The sequence below is a fragment of the Vombatus ursinus genome, unplaced genomic scaffold (genome assembly GCF_900497805.2).
Source record: "Vombatus ursinus unplaced genomic scaffold, bare-nosed wombat genome assembly UNPS02014779.1, whole genome shotgun sequence".
In the NCBI taxonomy this organism is placed as follows: Eukaryota; Metazoa; Chordata; class Mammalia; order Diprotodontia; family Vombatidae; genus Vombatus; species Vombatus ursinus.
The window spans coordinates 56,132,226-56,152,411 of NW_020954557.1; positions in this window are offsets into that span (position 1 = coordinate 56,132,226).

Genomic DNA, 20,186 nt, shown 5'->3' on the forward strand with positions numbered 1-20,186 from the left:
AGGATGTTTTCCGCTTAGAGCCTGTGGACCACAGGTTGTGCAGGTCTGCTCTACAGGAAGCCTTTTCCTAACCCCTCTTAATTCTAGTGTCTCCTTTATTTTAATTGTTTCCTATTTGTCCAGTATGTAGCTTATTTATACATATTTGTCTGATTGTCACCTCCTACATTAGATTTTGAGCTCCTTGAGGGCAGGGACTGTCTTTTGCCTCTTCTTGTATCCCCAGATCTTAATACAGTGCCTGTCACAGATTGGGTGCTTAATAAAGGTTTACTGTTTATTGTCGTTTATTGGTCCACTCTCTCTGATTCTAGCTAAATGCACTGTCTGCTACTTGTCTAGGCTTTCTAATAACATCAATAGGATAAGGAAGAAGAAAAAAACTAACTAATTTCCACATTTTCCCTTAGCCCTAGTAGGTAGCACAGTGGACAGAGTACTGGGGCTGAAGTCAGAAAGACTCATCTTCCTATATTCATATCTGCCCTCAGACACTTACTGGCTGGTGACCCTGGGCAAATCACCTTCAGTTTCTTCTTCTGTAAAATGAGCTGGAGAAAGAAATGGCAAACCACTGCAGTATTTTTGCCAAGAAAACCCCAAATAGAGATACAAAGAACTGGACGTGACTGAACAACAAGAAAAAAGATCAAATCCTTCTCAGGGCTTAGCTCCAATTCTTGGACTCAAACTATTATTCTTTGACCATTAGACTGTTTTACCACTTAACTAATGAACTCCAAACTGGCTTTCCATTTTATAGGTAGCCCAAGAGATGTGACTTGATCTTTTCAGCCAATTACAATTTCTTTCCTGTGTGGGGTTATATGCCTTTCATCTGCCACAAATCCTATAATCCTCTCAAATTGATCCAGGACTTATTCACACCTAGTTTATACTTTGGATAGAATAATTGATTCAACCTATATGTCTGGGCCTTCTGTGATCATATTAATTGGTGGGGGCAGGAGGGAGTATGGAACTCAATTCTTATATAATCAACAGAGTTATTAACACCTAATAAGCTAGGTTGAAGACGCAAATTGGCTTTCTTAAAATACAAATTAAACTATCAAGTTTCACAGTCCTAGTAGCCAATTCCACTTTGTTATAATCTCTTAAAACCATTATTCTTATTTTCTAAAAGAACAAGTTAATGTACAGCTTCAAATTAAAAAAAAAAGCCTGACATTTAAAGTGTGCAAAACTTACTAAACATGATCTCATTTTAGCCTCACAACTCTGTGAGACAGATCTTATTATAACCATTTTAGAGATAAGGAAAGGAGAGCTCAGAGAGGCTGAATGACTTTTCCAAAGTCACATAACTAACTATCAGAGATGGGATCTGACTACAAAATCTTCTTGACCACCAGTCCAGTCCTCTATCTGCTGTGCCGCTTCTATTGGAGTATATGGGGTATTCAGGAGGATGAACACCTCTGGTGTGAGGGCTTGCCAAACCCTTTTCAGGGCTGCTCATCCACCTTTGGTGTCCACCTGTCACTCAGCTCTCACCTTCAAGCTGTTGCTCCAAGAAGGTGGAGCATGCACGGTTGGCCTCACTCCTGTAAAATCACTCAGTAGATGGCTAAACCAGGTTGAGGGTTATTGATAGGCCTCAAACCAATTGGTGAGTTGAGGAAAGGGGGTGTCTACCCCAAGCGTGTGAAGACTTTCCCCTGGCAGAAATGGGTGGATGAGAACAATTTGTTCCCATGGCCATGAAGATGGCTGAAGCAGGAACTGTGGAGTTGCTTAGAACTTGGTCAGACATCAAAGATGCCTAGGTCATCCACTGCATCCTGGGCCATCAACAGTCTTCTTGACTTTTGTCCTACCACTGGACTTCAATGACTCTGGGAAAGAGAGAGTGAAGCTGATGACTTTGTGCAAATTTGCTTCAATTAAACCCAATTTACGTACAAGTCAAGAAGTCACCTTGTGATATCACTGATCCTCTTTGAAAAGAAAGTATGGGGGCAGGTAGGTGGCACAGAGCACTGGCCCTGAAGTCAGGAGGACTTGAGTTCAAATCTGGCCTCAGACCAAGCACTTGACACTTACTAGCTGTGTGACCTTAGGCAAATCACTTAACCCCAACTGCCTTTAAAAAAAAAAGAAATATTACTACAGGATGAATAGTATCCCCATTTTACAGAAGAAGAAAATGAAAAACAGAGATTAAATGACTGGCCTTTAATCACACATTCAGTAAGTATTGAGGTAGAATTTAAACCCAGGTTTACAGACACCGAAACCAGAATTCTATCTAGTATGCTGCCCTTAAAATAAATTTGCCCAATTGGCAATCAAAAACAATAGGAAAAAAATAGTTAGCATTTATATAGTGCTTTGTGGGCAGCTAGGTGGCACAGGGGATAGAGTAACTGGCCTGGAGTCAGAAAGACTCCTTTTCCTAAGTTCAAATCTGACCTCAGATACTTACTAGCTGTATGATCCTGGACAAGTAATTTAACCCTGTTTGCCTCAGTTTCCTCATCTGTAAAATGTGCTGGAGGAGGAAATAGCAAAGAACTCCAGTATCTTTATCCAGAATGCCCCAAATGGGGTCACAAAGACTTGGACATGAGTGAAATGACTGAACAACAACAACAAGGTATAGTGCTTTAAGTTCTGCAAAGCATTTTACAAATATCACATCTGAAACTCACAAAAACTCCGGGGGGGGGGTAGATGCTGTTATTATCCCCATTTCACAGATGAGGAAACTGTAGCAGACAGAGGTCAAGTCACTTGCCCAGGGTCACTGAGCTAGTAAATGTCTGAGGACAGATTTGAGCCCAGGTCTTCTGGACTGCAGGTCCAGTGCTATGTCCACTGAACCACCTAGCTGCCTCTAAGCAATATAATATGTGCACCCAATATAATATGCCTCTCATCATATTTTAAGTATATTTGAAGGTTAAAAAAATCTTCTACACTAAATCATCAGTTCTAAATACTCTGAAATTTTTGCCAAAGGCATCAACATAATATAATGCTTTCTTAGTTGGTATCAGACAACTGTTCCTAGATCTGGCTCTGTAACTTGCTATGTGACCTTGGACAAGTCACCTTTCTTGCATCAGTTTTTCTCCTCTGTAAAAATAAATAATAAGGAATTTAAATGAAAAGATAACCTTGAAAGTCATTTCTAGCTATAATAGCCTATCTAAAAGTGGTAAAGGACTTGAAGACGTTTTAGGCTTCCCTCTAGCTGCCTTCCTGACCTCACTCACCCCAATCAATGAGAGGTTTATGGTCTGAATGCTACATTGACAGCCTTGAAATTTTTTTTAATAAGCGAGAGGAGGATTCAATTCATAAATATTAGAATTTGTAGAGAATAATTCGGGTTGTGATGGGGTGGGGATGCACAGGATGAGAAGGCAAATGTAATCTGCAAGGAAAACCTTGCCTGTTTTGTATCCCCAACTTTTAGCACAATGCCTGGCACATAGTTGGTGCTTAATAAATGCTAACTGACCAACTCTATTACATGTAATTAGAAGTTTAATCCTTATTCCCTGATATCTTTTATTTTTTTTATTATTATTTTATTTTATTTTTTTAGGCAATTGGGGTTAAGTGACTTGCCCAGGGTCACACAGCTAGTAAGTTTCAAGTGTTTGGTCTGAGGCTGGATTTGAACTCAGGTCCTCCTGTCTTCAGGGCTGGTGCTCTATCCATTGCACCACCTAGCTGCCCCTTTTCATTTTTTATTTTTTATTATTTTATTTTATCCTGATATCTTTTAAGTTTAATCAATCTTAACTTTAAAAAACTTAACATATAGTAACAAAAAAGCAATTTAATGGAAAATAATAATATATTTATTTATTTTAAAGGATCATACAAAAACTTGCAAAAGTTAATGAGAGCCCACTTTATAATTTTCTTAAATTCCCAGAAAAGGAGAACCTAAAACATTCCTTTGTAACACGCTTCAATATTTAAAAACTCTTCTTGTCAATTAGACCCTATTCATGTTGCTCTTCCGTGCTCTTCTATAATCCAAACTATGTTGAGTGAGACTGCAGAATACAGTACACGAACTGGAGAATATTTTTCTGAAATAAATCCAAATACCATGTTAAGCCGTTTCAGTAGACTGACTCAGTCATATAAAAAGAAAATCTACTTTTTTCTTCAGCAGCCATGATTACTGAGTAATGACTAGAGTCTTCACTAAACAAGGGCACTATGGCAACCAGACTGCCCAGAGGAAAAAGGGAGGGAAGGAAGATGTTACTTAGCAACAGGAACCTTTAAGCTAGAGGTTTTTTTTGTTTTTGTTTTTATTTTCTGCTAAACTGCTAAAGAAAATTGCAAGCAGTTGGTAGGATTAGAAATTGTAATCAAAATAGAGGAAGTACAAGGATAATAGACTGAAAAGAGAAATTTAGGGATGTTGAGGAGCAGAGGAATAGGAAATTACTGTAAAGGAAAAATACATGATTTTTATCAGTAACATTAATTAAGTGTCTACTATGTGCCATGCAGTCTAAGTGCTCAGGATACAAAAAGAGGTAAAAGAGACCTCAAAGAGCTTACAATGTAATGGGGGAAACAAGCAACAAGTGTGTTGTTATTTCAGTCGTGTAGGATTATTATTATTATTTTTTGGCTAGACAATTGGGGTTAAGTGACTTGCCCAAGGTCATACAGCTAGTTAAGTGTCAAATGTCTGAAGCTAGGTTTGAACTCAGGTCCTCCTGATTCCAAGGCCAGAGCTCCATCCACTGTGCCACCTAGCTGCCCCCATGTAGGATTATTCTTGACCCTATGTGAACTTTTCTTGGCAAGGATGCTAGAATAGTTTGCCCTTTCCTTCTCTGAATCATTTTACAGGTGAAGAAACTGAAGCAAAAGAGTGACTTGCCCAGTCACATAGCTATTATGTAACTGAGGTCAGATCCTGACTCCAGGCCCAGCATTCCAAATAAGTATGTACAAACAAGCTATACATGGGGGAAGTAGGAAATAAATAAAAGAAGGAAGGCACTAGAATTAAGAGGAGCTAGGAAAGGCACCTTGCAGGAGATGAGATTTTAAACATTTTTTTTTTTATCTTTTGCTAGGCAATGGGGTTAAGTGAGTTGCCCAGGGTCACACAGCTAGTAAGCGTCAAGTGTGTGAGGTCACATTTGAACTCAGGTCCTCTTGACTCCAAGACCAGAGCTCTATCCACTGCGCCACCTAGCTGCCCCAGAAGATGGAATTTTACTTGGGACTTGAAGCAAGCCAGGGAAACCAGGAGGCAGAGATGAAGAGAGAGAGAGAGCATTCCAGGCTTGGGGAATAGTCAGAGAAAATGCCCAAAACCAAGAGGTGGAGTACCTGTCAGATATTGTTATTTCAAAGGAAAAGCAGAGTTAACTAAATATTTAGTAACATTCTTAAAAAAAAAAAAAGAAATGTAGTAGTATAGATTATCATGAAAAGAAAATGAACTTCAGAAATAAAGAATGAATTGATCTGTGATCAAAAGGAGCAAAGGACATAATTTTAGCAAGGTCACTGACCAATGATCATCTAAATGAAAATCCCCACATTTTATGCAATAAAGAAATGACTCCCTACCTAAAGTCACACCTGTTTAGAAGGTAGTTAAACCTGCTGCAGTTAGACCTATACCAAGAAAGAATTTTTTCAGTGCAGATTTTGCACTATAAATGATTAATAGGCTGTCTTTGAAGGTCACTTTTCAAAAAAAATCTTTCCTCTGGAATGGTCAGTTCCTACAGGGTGAGGAGTCCCTTTCATTTGGAGCTTTTGAAAGTCCTTTGCCCTTATCCACAACAGTTAGTATTTACAGAGTCCATTAAATAGTATACTCAAGGATTGGATCTTGACCCAATATTCTGCAAATAAGTCAAATATCTTTTGATGATATTCTTTATTTAGTTTGATAACATTTTTTAAAAAAACATGCATAGTCCATGGCTACAGAAGAGTAAGGCTTCATTAATATAGGGGTGGCCTTCGTATGAGGAGATATGAGAGAAGGGAAGAGTAATATCTGCTGTCTCCAAAGCTCACTCAGGCTTTCTGAGTTGTATCATGAAAATTTGGCAAGGAAAGGCTTGTTTTGATGTAGAAAACTCAGAAAATCCAAGAAAGCAGTTGATTTTTCTATAGATACTAAATCAAGGCCTTGCTGTCTCACAAAAACATCTACTGCCTCAAGCCCAATGGGTTTGCACAAATACTTCCCTATGCAATTCAGATCTAATTATTGTGGAGAGAGCTGGAAAACTCCCCCCTACTCAATTCAGTCTCAGGATGTATACCTCTACCTCTCCAGCCTCATTTCATACTTCTTCTCTTTATTAATTGGATTACTAGCTATTCTGCAAACTTATCTCCATTTATTTATATAATAGAGACACTCCCTTACCCATCTGGGTTTTTCAGAAACCTCATCTTCCTTCGGGGCAGCTAGGTGATGCAGTAGATAGAGGACTAAGCTTGAATCAGGAAGACCTGAGTTCAAATTTGGTCTCAGACACTTACTAGCTGTGTGACTCTAGACAAGTCACTTAACCCTGTTTGCCTCAGTTTCTTCATTTGTAAAATGAGCTGGAGAAGGAAATGGCAAACCACTCCATATCTCTGCTAAGACCCAAATGGGGGGTCACAAAGAGTCAGACACAACTGAACTCCTCTGGAAGCCTTCCTTGATTCCCCTCTACCCAATTCATTAGTGCTTTTTCCTTCCATCTTATTTGTACGCACTTTATACTCCTCTCCCAGTAGAGTCCCTGAGTGCAGGAGAGTTTTATTTTTGTCTTCCATATCAATAGTCTATTTCCTTCCTGCTATGCCTTTGTTGCTCCTCCTACAAAGTGTTTTTAATAGACAATACCACGTCAGACCGACAAACCAGTCTGGCTAGAGCAGACAGTTCAAGTAAGAAAGGAACAAGAGGTAAGATTAAAAATATAAGTCGTGGTCAGGTTGTGGAGGCCCTTTAATGTCGTTGTAGAGTATCTGATATAGGAAAAGAAAAAAGGGAGAAAAGTGGCAAAAATCCAAATGACTCTTCATTAACGGTGGTCAAGAAGGATGACACATTAAAAAAAATCCATGGACTTACAGCACTTTGAATAAATGAATGAGTGAATGAATGAATAAAAAAAGAATTTAACAAGTACTCACTATTTGCAAAGCACTATGTGAAGTACGGGGACACAGATAGGAAAATAAACCTGAAATAGGATAGAAAAGGGACATAGTCCGTACTCCCAAGTAGCTCACATTCTGATGGAGAGACAACACAGATAGAACATTTCGGCTGTGAGTCAAATAGAAAGGTCTAGTGACCCTTAGAGTGCAGTGGAAAAATATGATAATGTCTCACTTTTAATTTACATTGTAATGTCACAATTAATTCCACTACCAAAATCATATCAGTTTATGATAAACTAGTTAAACAGTGCCAAGGACTTTGGTGGCGAGAACTTTTTGCAGCACCTAATAACTCCAAGTTGCTAGGTTGCATCTCCCTGAGAGTTCTTCCTGGGATGATGGTTGCAGGGTTTGGTTTCAAAGCAGGACGGTATGGTGGTAGGGGGTATCACTGCCACTCCCATAGCCCTTGAACCTACCTGTCTATCAGTGGCATTTGCTGGTAGTGGTGGTGATGGTAGGCCCTTTTTCCAAATTTTGAAATGGTAAAGTGCTACATAAATGTTATCTAGGATTATTATTCTTAACCTTATCCACACCTGGCAACAGTGCCATAGCAAATCTTAGTGGAGAATTTTCTGTCCCTTGTCAATCCTTGAACAATAACAGAAAAAGAAAGGACATGAAAAGTCCATAAATTAGATAACTAGTAACTAAATAACTGGAAAATAGTTATATTTACAATGCAGGGTTAATATGCCAATTTCTAGTTTAGGAGCATTCTGCTACTGGACAGGCTATCTGGCATATATGATACAAAACATGCTCCAAACCGATGTGTTAACTGTGATGTTTGTCATGAGAATAAGTATGGTAGTAATTCTAGTTACCTACTCAAAGAAAAAATCTGGAAGTTATTTGTGTTAATTTAAATTTGCTATAGTTTTCTTTGAATAAGTTGTTACTGCCTAAATTGGCTATATAATTTCAAAGAGTGATTTTTACCTAGTGGTCATATCTCATCAGTCATAATAGCTGCAAGCTATTCTGTTTCTTAAATGTGGGAAGCTCTTCAGAGAATAAAAGGTCAGTTAACAGCGGTATCCTATGAGTGCCTTCTATCTCTCTCTATTGGTATTTAAAAGAACAAAATGTTTGTGGTGGTGGCCTTTGAAACATATTAAGAGTGAAATTCTCCTTCTGAGCTCTAAGAATAGGTAAACTTTGAAAGGGAAAACTCAATCAGCAGGATTTGCTTTCTCTACCTCAAAGATACAGCTGAAGAGACTTGGAAAGGAAACAAACTTCTTACAGAGGGAAGAAAAGATGAAAATGAAAGTGATTAGAAGAAAACATTGTGAAGGAGAAAGGAAACTGAAACAAAATTGAAATGTCTGCTAGAAGATAAAAAATGCAGAGAATCAGTACTCAAGCAGTAAGACAGACAAAAATAAAAATTTGAGAGATTGTAAGATAATGATGGTAGGGAGAACTAGGCATTCCCAAAAGGTGATATACCACAACCACGAGAAGCTTCTAAAAGACAGCACCCTTATTTTTCCTATACTCCATATATATACATCCTAACCCTAGCCTTCTCTAAACCTAGCAGAGTGACATAGTCTTTAGGTAGTCAGTAAGTGACTCTTGGTTAGCTAGGTGACTACAGTGTCATGGATAGAGTGCCTGCCTGAGTCAAGAAGACTCATCTTCCTGAGTTCAAATCTGTCCTCAGACACTTACTTGCATGTGATCCTGGGCAAGTCACTTAACCCTGTTTGCCTCAGTTTCCTTATCTGTAAAAATGAACTGGAGAAGGAAATAGCAAACCACTCCAGTATCTTTGCCAAGAAAACCCCAAATGGGGTCATGAAGAGTTGGGCACAAATGAAACAACTGAACAACAACAATAAAAATGAATCTTACGTTCCGTGTGTGTGTGTACTCCAGGGCTCTGGCCTGGTCCCTCTTCCCTCATCCCTTTATCTCTCCCAGTGATCTTATCATCTTCCATGGGTTTAATCATCATCTCCATGCAGATGCCTCCCATGTCTACTTCATGATGTAGCTCCCATCTCTTGAGCTCCAGTACTACATTATTAGCTGTCTACTAGACATCTTCAACTGCATGAACCATAAGCAAATCAAACGGAACTTGTCCAAAACAGAGTTTATTATCTGTCCCCCTAAATACTTACTTCTTCCTAACTAGTTTTTTCTGTCAAGGGCTCCATCATCCTTTCAGTCACCCAGGTTCATACAGAGTCTTAGAGTTGGGCTCCATTCTTCCCTTGACCTCACTTCCCGTATCCAAACATTTGCTAAGCTGTGTTGATCCTAGCTCTGTTGCATCTCTTCCCTAAATCCCCTTCTTTGCATTCCCGTTGCCACCCTAGTTCAGGAGTCCCTGCAGTAGCCTCCTACTTAATCTCCCTGCCACTGGTCTCCTCTGCTCTAGCCTTCATAGAGCTGCCAAAATAATATTCCTAAAGCACAAGTTTCCCTACTGCTCAAAAAACTTCACCGACTCCCTGTTGCCTCTGAAATAATACAAGCTCTTTGCTTTGTATTTAAAGCCCTTCAAAATCTGCTTCTCATCTATTTTTCTTGGCTTATCCCACATTTGTCTCCTTCATCTGCTTTACATCTAAGCCAAGATGGCCTACTTGCTGGTAAGTGAATAGGACAGTCCTTATCTGGGCCTCAGCACAGGTTGAACCCATGTTTTTCCCTGCTCACCTTTGCCTTTTGGAACCCCCTAGAGCAGACTCATTCAACACTGCTCAAATATCACCTCCTACATGAGGTGATCCCCCCCAATTGTTAGCACTCCCAAACCCCTGCCCAAAATTACTTTGTATATATGTGATAATTGCTGAGATCTAGGTATACACTTGGTGGTTCTGCAGTAAAAATGACACACTACACCTAAGTTGTTGCTCTGCTTTCTGCAATCTGCAGATAAGTAGGTTAAGTAAATTAATTATCCATCAAGGTAATATAGTTTATAGTTTATCTCCTAGGTAGTACTACACTTAAGTCACCTACCATTTGGTTTTCTCTTCTTGGAAAGCATCGAGTACATCTCTGTGGGCTGTCAGTGCCTATAGTATCTCCACTACTCATTTGACAGTGCTCAACTGCAAACTGTTGGACTATGGCCCCCTCCTACCACAGACACAGCTGGGAAAGGTTTAATTGCCCTTACTACTAGTTGGATTAAAAATTTAGCCTTGGGGAAAAGAAAGGAAATATCACTCTGAAATATGAAAAAAAAATTATAAAAATCTTGATTTGGTTCACTCACACCATGTATTTGGGAAACCTGCTTTCAACCAAACTCATTCATAAGACTCAGATGATTGACTTGTTAGTGGTCACATAATTTATTAAAACTGAATAAAAAAGATAACTGTATAAGAACCGTCACAGCCAAACTGATAGATGATAATAAATAGGTAAGAGATGATAGATGATAGATAGATAGATAGATAGATAGAAAGAGTTACTTATCTGAATATTTTTCCTACAGTGGATTATGTGAAGTAAGAAAGTTCAGATGAAGAGCAGAGGAGCCACACAGGTATAGTAGTGAACAAAACTTTATTTCTACTCAAGTGGAGGAAGAAAATGGGTATCAATAGGGAAAAGTCTAGGTGTGTAGCTCTCATCACCCCTGGTCCCAAGACGAGGGCAGCACAAAGTAGAATGTCTTCTGGACATGGAACCATGTGATGACTTTCACACTCTAGTTAAAGCCTCAGAGACCTTCAGGGCTCAAACATATAGAGAGTTTTAGACAAAGAACAAACTGGCACCAACAGGAGACTGCTCTGTGATCCATAAGAGAAAACAGTAATATAGCTGGAACCAACAAAATTGTGGCATTTTCTACATTGACCAATAAAGAGTGAGAAATGAGGGTCAGGGATGTAGTGAACTTAACTCTTAATTCTGTCAATCTGTCAAGAGTTTGGAGGGTAGAGTGTTGAGGGTTACCACAGAGGTATGCTCAGGCTTATTATCCTTTGCATACATGCATCCTTTGGGGCTGGGGCCATACTTATCAAATCAGTTTTCACTGCTCAATAGATTTTAAGTTGCTTAAGAATAGAGACTGTTTTCATTCTTATCTTTCCATCCCTAGCACCTAGCACAGTACCTAGAACATAGCAGGCATTTAATAAATCCTCATCAAATTGAATTAAATGATATTATTGTTTTATTTGTTTGTAAATGCTAATAAAATATCTAAAAACTGAAATGACTGCCTCAACTATCAAAAACCATTATATCTCAACCTGAATCCAGAAACCTGCTTAGTCAGTTCAATACAATTTACAAATGCAACACCAGGTTTACCTTTGAACCTTTGATGTTTGACTCTCCCAACAGGACAGATATTCCTTTGAAATAAACAATCAATCCTGAATTTGATCAGTGACTCCATTCCATTGCCCATTATTCTCAAACTCAATGAAAACTTTGGTACAAGAGGATACTACTGTAATTTAAACTAGATTTGTCTCCTGGACTTCACTCCTTCACTTCAATCCAAAGCAACCTAGCCAGGGTACATATGATAAAGAGTGTAACAGAAATCAACAATTTGTAATTATTTTGGAAGAGAGAAGATCACTTGACACAGTCTGACTGAAAGCATGAATTCTGAGGCACCTGGTTACTAAGGCAACATAATGTGCTAAATATCAAAGGACAAATATACTGGCATTATATGAAGACACACAAGGGGATGGGAGAGTAGATCAGTTCCAGCAACAGTTTAAGTTCAAATCAATAAAGTTATTGACTCCCTATGTAGTGTCCAGCATCAATGCTAGATGTCCTGTAGGGAGACATCTTTGCTTTGGGATAAGGCATTTGAAATGTCACTGACAACACTTACTTCTCTAAGAGAAGGCTGGGAAAGAGCAGAATAGACAGAACTAGGATGGGCCATTCCTTCAGGGTCTAATACTAATCCTAACCCTAACTATTATTCTGTATATTCTATCCTCCTCTTCCCTCCAAAAAAAGGCATCCAAGAAGCCTGTGGATGGAAAGGGCAAATTCCTGATTGACCCACAAAGAAAAGGATACATCTCAGAACAGTATGGAGGGCAAGGTGCAATGGTGAAGCCTGGGCCTAACTCCAGGCAGGATAAGGCTTGGGAAGGGAGGGAGACCTTCAATCTCTACTGAAAGGCTCTACCTTCCTGGTGACACTTCTGTTTCTCCTATCTTGGGAACCTTTTTCTTTCCCTCTAAGATTTTGCCTCCCAAACCTCTCAAACTTTCCTGTTATTAGGAGAAGTTGGGGGTAGGGAATGGGATGGTGAACTTGGAAACAGAGTCAACTGCTCATCCTAAATCATGAGACCAAGGACCAGTACTCTGGAAGGTCTGACATCCCTGAGGGAAGCCAGATCTGCAAAGCTCTATGCCAAAAAGAGCTAGGAAAACTGGTATTCATCTGAGACCAACTCTGTTTCCTCTGCAAAATGAGAGGATTGACCTAGTGGTCTCGAAGTTCCCCCTTCCAGCTCCATAATGTGAGATTTTAGCTATATTTGACTCCCCCTCAGCTCAGTTTCATTTTTAGTAAAGCTGAATAAACTTCCTCTGTGAATTTCTCCTTTTGGGGGGGTCTCAGGTTCTTCCTCTATAAAAGTAAATTGTTTTAAATATAAAACTAAACTTCCTCTATAAGACTAATAATCAGAAAATTTCTAGTTTTTTCCAAATACAAACTGTCCTCATTCAACCCTCCCCTTTCAGTCTCTATTTGTTTAATATAAAGGTCACACTGTCCTCTACGTAATAGCTTCATTGATCTTAGCACCTAGTTATCGAGCACAGTTAAAGTAGACAGCTACCAAATACTCTGCTTCCTGGGCTAGGAATAGGATTGGAAAACCTCCCCAGGAGGGCCTTTCTGGCATCCCACGGTCTTTCCTCTTTCCCTTCATGTGTGTGTGTGTGTGTGTGTGTGTCTCTCCTCTGACAACCTGATGGAATCTTTCATGTTGTTTGTCTCAGGTTTAAAAATTCCCAGCCCTGACTCATCCTGGCACACTGTTATAGGTGCTATGGGAATACAAAAAGGAAGGGGAGGGAGAACTACATAAAATGACTCCTATTCCCAGAATGGTGGGCGGAGGAAGGAAAGATAAAAGGGGAGAAGTAGATAGATAGAAGACTTAAATACATGACAATTAGAGGAAAGACAAGATAATAATTAATAAAATACCAAAGTAAATTTTTGTTGTTGTTCAGTCATGTCAGACTCTTCATGATCCCATTTGGGATTTTCTTGGCAAAGATACTGCAGTGATTTGCCATTTTCTCCTGCTCATTTTATCTAATGGAAACTGAGGCAAACAGGGTTAAGTGACTTACTTGCCCAGGGTCACACAGCTAGTAAATGTCTGAGGCCAGATTGGAACTCACGAAGATGAGTCTTCCTGACTCCAGGCCCAGCACTCTGTCCACTGTGCCACCTAGTTGTCCTACCAAAGGGAATACATCTAATTAAATGTCAAATTAAAAAAAAAAAAGGAAACAAGAAGTGCTAATTCCTATCTTTGTTTTAGATTGTTCTCCTCTCTCCTAATGTAACCCTACCTGAATGAGACTTTGACCTTTGACACAAAGACAAGGGAATGACTGAGACAGTACTATGAAAAATATAATTTTCACAAAGAAGCAACAGGGTAGAGTGATGAATCCAAATTTAGAAGACTTGGGTTCAACCACCAACTCTTCTGCTTACAAGTTGTATGACTTTGGTCAAGTCACACACTGTCTCTGGACCTCAGTTTACTCCTATGTAAAATGAGAAAGTTGGACTAGTTGATCTTTGAGGTCCCTCCCACTTTTAAATTGTGCTGTGATCTAATAACAAAGTATCCTGAGGGCAAAATCCCTCTGATGTTCTTCTTGTCCAAGGCCTTGTACAGTTTGGCAATATGGTATGGCACACACAAAATCCCTCAAGGGAAGATTTACAATGCAGAAGAAATGCATTCCCAACCCCTATTAAACTACAGTTGGGCCCAAGAGAATTTAGGACTGTTCCCACTTTCCTTTTTCCACTAAAGGGGTCCCTTCACTGGTCCAGACGAGGTTTAACCCCGTTGGGCCATCTCTAGTGGTCCTGATCTATATTTTGCCACTGGACTCAGATGGCTCTGGGGAAAAAAGTGAGATTGGTGACTTTACACAGCCCTGCCTCTCTTAAATCCAATTCACTTGCAAGATTTCACTTTCCTGATGTCATTGGTCCTCTTCAAGAATAAAGGATAAACAATAACAGCCCTAGGGGAAATCCAGGCTCTAAGGAGAAGTTCGGTTTCCTTTTCTCACCTTGCTTTGGCTAATTATGCCCCTACTTCAGAGCCCTGGGGAAAACTTGTTTCAAACTTAGGTGCTGAATCATATGTAACTCTCCCCAAAAGACAGAAATGGAAAAGCCATTCAATGTACGAAACCAGTATTTATTTGCAATACACAAAAGAAATGCAAAAGAACACAGAAGATCCATAGAGTACAATGATGAAAAGACTTAAAAATAGGATTTAAGTAACTTAACTAATAACCATAGGCATAATCTTTCTGGAATATAAATCATTCTGTGGTCTCACTGAAAGGGCATTCTACATTTCACCTCAGCTCTGCACTGCATTTCCCCTAGGCTGTACCATCTAAAGAAGGTCCATATCTTCTAACAAAACAAGTCATGCTTGGGACAGTCCTCTTATTGGTAGTTATCTTCTCCAAAATCATTGGAACAGTTGTTGGAAACTCTTCTTGCTATCTGTCAGTTCCAATCAAAAAGACCTAGAACATTTGGACCTCTTGAACTTAAAATGGTGCCTCCAAGCTTGGACATGGTCACTTGAAGCTTTTGTAGGCTGTCCATGTGCATTAGATACCATGTGCTCATGGCTGCATGGCAGCTAGAGTGAGATATAAGGCAAACTCACCCTCTAACGCCCTGTCCCCCAAAAGCACCTTGAAATTGTGCTGGCAAGATCTGTATCTGGAAGAGAAAAGAGCACAAAGGGTGAAGTAACTTCCTTTTAAATATTCATTGAGTCTTTAGCTCTTCCTGTTCAGTGGTCAGTGAGGGGATCTGGTTGTCATTATAGTACAGGTAGTATGGCTTGTGGGAATGGTAGGCAGTAGCTGTAGCCAGTATCCCTGAGTATATCAGCCTTTCTACCCCTGGAGCTACCTACAGCCAGCCCATGGAGAAGTAAGATGATCAAAAGCTAGCCTTCATCCTACTGGCTGTGTAGAACCTCTTGGGAAAGGATGGTGGGAAAGTGGTGGTACAATTGGAAGGGGTGGAGCAGGGAGGGGCAGGGTGGGGAGAGTATGGAACCTTCCAATATGTCCTACATATTTCAGGCCAATCACTTCAAATATTGAAACAATTTTCAAGAAGGGATTAGGTTTATAGGCATGGGTATTTCCTCCAGCAAAGCATATTGCAACACTTCTTTAGTGAATGGGTTTTTAAGTTAATGTGTCTGAAAATGTCATCATTCTGTGGCCAGCCATGTGATTATCCTCTCAGAATTTAACTGGGCTGGGACTTACCCAACAGACATACAGTAGTTTATTACCAGGCCCATATTTGAAGGCTTTCCAGCTTGATATCTTTTGAGAACCTATGTTCAGAGTCTATCAGAATCAATAAACATTCTTAAGCACCTACTATGTACCAGACACTGTGTTAAGTGCTGGGAATACAAAGAAAGGCATAAGATGATCCCTTGCCCTGAAGAAGCTCACAATCCAAGGGAGAGACAACATGTAAAAAGAAGTTGAAAATTGAGGGTGAGGAGAACCTGCTCAGTGACACAGGTCCTGCTAGAAAATTATCTGAGGAGATGTGAATTATAAAGTTGAATTCATCTTGCAGAATGGAGATCAAGAAAGCAGGCTGGGAAACAATTACCTTCATGACATGTGGCGGCATTGACAGAGTTTCAGTGGTATCATAGCTAGATTAACTTTCCTCACATACCACTTTCATTACGTTATCTACCCACTTGAAACCTTCAGCGGTTCTCACTGCCTGTAGGATAAAATCCAAACTCCTATTGTGATAGTTAAAATCTTCCACAATCTAGTTTAATCTTTCCAGTCTTAAATTCTGTAATTCCTCAATATGAATAGCCTTCTTCAATGAGTAAGTCTACTCACTATTCCTAAAATATATCCTTGCACTCTCCCTCCTAGGATTCACTCACTTAGAGCAAGAGTTCTTAAGGTATAGGCTATGAATTGAAAAAAAATATATCTTGATAATTGCATTTCAATAAAATTGGTTTACTTCTTTGTTGTTGTTTAGTCGTGTCTAACTCTGTTACCCCATTTGGGGTTTTCTTGACAAAGATACTCGAGTGGTTTGCCATTTCTTTCTCTGACTCATTTTACAGGCAAAGAAACTAAGGCAAACAGGGTTAAGTGACTTGCCCAGGGTCACACAGCTAGTAAGTGTCTGAGGTCAGATTTAAATTCAGGTCTTCCTGACTTCCGGCCTGGTGCTCTATCCACTGCGCCACCTAGCTGCCCAGTTTACTTCATAATCTTATGTATTTTTTGTTACACATTTAAAAACAGTATTTGAGAGGAGATTTATAGGCTTCAGACAGCCAAAGAGAGCTCACCAAAAAAAAAAAAAAAAAAGGTGAAGAACTCTTAGAGATCTATCCCCTCTCTTCTCTACCCATGTAAATGCTGCCCACCCTGGCAGATTCAATATAGACTCCACTCCTTCAGTGAAATTTCCTCTGACCATCCTAAGGTTCTTTTCTGTCTCTTCTCACAACTAATATCATATTTATTTGACATTAGATTCATTTGACACATAATTTAATACTTATTATTGGTTGTTCCCTTTTTATAGTTCCCTAACTAAGTAGTAATCCTCAAGAACAGGGGTTATGTTTTATATATTTCTGTGAGTCCCTCTTGATTCTTAACATAGTGCTTTACTCAGTATACACTCAATATGGAATATTTATTGGCTGATGTCCTTCTTCTTATCACTCTATCTAGTTCCTGAGTGGTGATTTGATATGGATCTCCAACCTCAGGATGACTCCTTTCTGTGAAACTGAACTTTGTGATTCTAATAATGATAGTTGCAGTGACCCTGGGTAAGTCACTTCACTCCCTTTGCCTCAGTTACTCATCATAAAATGAGCTGTAGAAGGAAATGGCAAACTACTCCAGTATCTCTGCCAAGAAAACCCCAAATAGGGGCACGGAGAGTTGGACAGGACTGAAATGACACAACAGCAATGCTATCAGAAATAATTAGGGATATTTGCGGATCTTAGTTGCAGCTTTAAGAACTTATTTTCATGTGGGTTTTATATTGTAATATAGCTGCCATTTTCTTGATGTGGGTGTCTTTTTTCCCTTATGACATAGACAAATGTTGATGTTTACTACAAGTTGCTACATTAGTTGCTAATTAAGTTGCTAGTTGCTTCAGCCAAAATTTGTTGTATTGAATCCAAGAAAAGAATGGCAGCTTTATCAAAAATAAAATTTAAAAAAAGAAAAGTTGTATATTAAAGAGAACTGGGAACCTACATGCTAGGAGACAGGAATCCTTCCCACTTGGATTCCTGATAAACATAAAACAACTTTACCCTTGTTAGGTCTGTGCTTGAAAGTCCCTATGCAAATGAAGGGGGAGAAACACCCGGTTTTTGTCTGCAAGGTTCTAGGGAAAGCTATACAAATAGGCATTTGGTACAATGGAAAAGGCCAGCTGGGTGATGCAGTGGATGGAAGTGGGTCTGAAGTCAGAAAGGCTTATCTTACTGAGTTCAAATTCTGACACTAGCTGTGTGACCCTGGGCAAGTCACTTAATCCTGTTTGCCTCAGTTTCCTCATCTGTAAAATGAGTTTGAGAAGGAAATAGCAAACCACTCCAGTATTTTTGCCTAGAAAACCCCAAATAGGGTCACAAAGAGTAGGACAGGACTGAAAGAATTGAACAGCAACAACACAACGAAAAGAGCACTGATCTGTAGTCAGAGCATGGGGTTTCAAGTACTACTTTGACTACTGCTTAAATGACTTGAGTCATTAAACCTTTGTGGACCTCAGTTTCCTTATCTGTAAAATGAGGAAGTTGGAGTCGATGACTTCTGAAGTCCATTCCAGCTCTATCTCTTTCCATAACTGATTTTGTGATATGAGACAAAAATGCTCCAAATTTACACTAAAATATATCCATTACAACATTTTACTTTGGGACAAATTGGTTCATAGGGGAGTTTAGGGCCTTTTCGTAAATTACCTAGGAATCTGGCATTGTTATTTGTCCTTAGTCTTTCCAAGAGGTCTTGACTCATGCTTGAATTGGATTTAAGTGAGGTAGAGTTGCACAAAATTGTCAACTGCACTCTGTCTTCCAGAGTCATCAAAATTCAGTGGCAAGACAAAAGTCAAGACAAGTGGTAAGGCAGTGGATGATGTTGGCATCTTTGATATCTGACTAAGCTCTAAGCACCCCTCAGCACCTGCTTCAGTCGCCTTCCTGGTTGGTCATGAGAACAAACTGTTCTCATTCATCCATTCTTGGGGTTGGAGGAAGTCTTCACATGCTTGAGGTAGATATCCCCTAACTCACCAATAGGTTTGAGGCCTGTTGGCTATTCTCAACCTGGTTTAGCCCATCTGTAGAGATGCTTTTACTGGGGTGTGGCTGCTGTGTGTGCTATAGCTTCTTGGAACCACAGGTGAGAGTTGAGGGACAGGTGGACACCAAAGATGGATGAACATCCCTGAAAAGGGCTTGGCAGGCCCTCACACCAGAGGTGTTAGTCTGGCATTAGGGATCATTCAGCAACCCCAGTCATGTCACTCCCCTCATCACCTTTCCCCACAGACTTCATCCCAACCAGGCCCTACACTTCTGACGCAGAATGAAAACTTAATTATACTCAATATACAACACTCCAAAATAAATAGCCCAAATAACACTCATTTTATTCCTTATACCAGGTCTATGCCAGATGATCTGTTGCAGAACCGTATATTGTTCAAAGACTGCTAAATGGCATAGTACATGGAGTGCCAGACTTGGAGTCAGAAAGCCTTGAGTTTGAATGCTGCCTCAGATACTTACTACTTTATCTCTCAGTTTCCTCACCTATAAAATGGGAATAATAATAGCACCTTTTACTGAATTGTCATAAGGATCAAATAAAATAATATTCACGAAGTGATTTGCAAAGCTTAATGTACTACATAGATGTTAGATATTATTATATTATCTAATGGTTTATATGAAATAATTTGAGAGTTAGTTAACGGGGAAATCTCAATTCCCATGTTGAAAGAAAAAAATGTATATATATATATATATACACATATAGTCTTCAGTCTTATTGGTTTGCATTTCAAGATTAAGCCTATTTAGGCTTTTTTTTTGTTTGTTTTTAAACTTTTTTGTGTGCTTAGGTGGTGGCGTTTTTTTCATTCTCAATGTCAGGAGACTTGTGTAAGCTAGAAAAAATTTTTTTATATGCTGTATGATTGTCTTTAATAAATATGCAGGCAAAAAATTATATGCTTTCTCTCTTCAGTGGTGTACAAGGGTCCTTCCCTTTCCCACCCCATATTTCCCCGAAAGATAAAAATGTCTCCTGTTTAAAGGAAATTTTTCTCAATCTTGCATCATTCCCAATAATCAGAGGTCAGTAGCCATGGGTTTTCTGTGGTGGATAGAAGAAGCAGTAAGTGAATAATTTGGACAATCAATGAACAGAGAGAGCTCCTTTATCGGGAATAGAGAAGGATGGAAAATTAAGATATCAGTTGCCCACTTTGGCCATGGCTCTGTGGCTTATCTCTTTTTTTTTAACCTCCAGTTAAATATTTTCTGTCCCAGTCAACAAAACTGGGGTGCCTTTGGGTACACCAACTAGTTCTTATCCTTACTCTGAATGGTTCTCTGGGGTTTGTGGAAGTTCGAAGAGTTGTCCTCATCTTGATTGCTTTCCTTAAAGCAGTTTTA